This window comes from Seriola lalandi, unplaced genomic scaffold (assembly GCF_002814215.2).
Source record: "Seriola lalandi dorsalis isolate HSWRI2012SDOR001 ecotype SW California unplaced genomic scaffold, Sedor1 jcf7180002053778, whole genome shotgun sequence".
NCBI classification, from domain to species: Eukaryota; Metazoa; Chordata; class Actinopteri; order Carangiformes; family Carangidae; genus Seriola; species Seriola lalandi.
Genome location: NW_019524331.1, coordinates 15708 through 16223, shown reverse-complemented (window position 1 = coordinate 16223; position 516 = coordinate 15708). Strand labels below are relative to the sequence as shown.

Below are 516 nucleotides of genomic sequence, written 5' to 3'. Positions count from 1 at the left end.
GTTACCCAGAACTTTAATGTGCGACAGTTTTCTCAGCCATTTGAAGTACTTGTTTGCAGTATTATGTGATATCAGTGTCGTACCTTGTGGTGGGCGGTGGTCTCAGAGGGTAACATGGCGTCCAGAGGCAGACTGGCTCTCAGGTCGTCTGCGATGCTCTGCAGCATCACCTTCCTGTTGTCCACCAGCAGGTCATCCAGCTCGTCTGCGGGACATACACACACACACGGCCTTCTGGGTAATGTAGTCACAGTCTTTTAAATGTCTGTGCCCAGGGTACAGGTTTATCACAGCCTGTTCACATCCTGCAGACACGTCATCCACCAGTTTAATGGTTGGAACAAGTTTATGTTTTCACTTATGTATTTATGCTGCCCAGGGGAGAGGGGCAGTCCCACAGAGAAGTTACATAGTTTAAAATATATTCATAGTTAAGAGTGTTATATATATTTCATTATATTGAATCTAAATAAGAGAAAATACATGTCAAACTTATATGTAAATATATTTTGAAAT

The 516-nt window shown here is 42.4% G+C and overlaps 1 pseudogene across 1 annotated transcript in view; it reads right to left on the bottom strand.

The window, feature by feature from the left end:
- The window catches only part of LOC111651796 (uncharacterized), a 3629-nt pseudogene that overhangs the window by 2532 nt on the left and 581 nt on the right, over positions 1–516 (bottom strand). Inside the window, exon 2 of the transcript XR_015436969.1 lies at positions 84–205. The product of XR_015436969.1 is annotated as an uncharacterized LOC111651796 (transcript). The remainder of the gene's footprint in view (positions 1–83; positions 206–516) is intronic.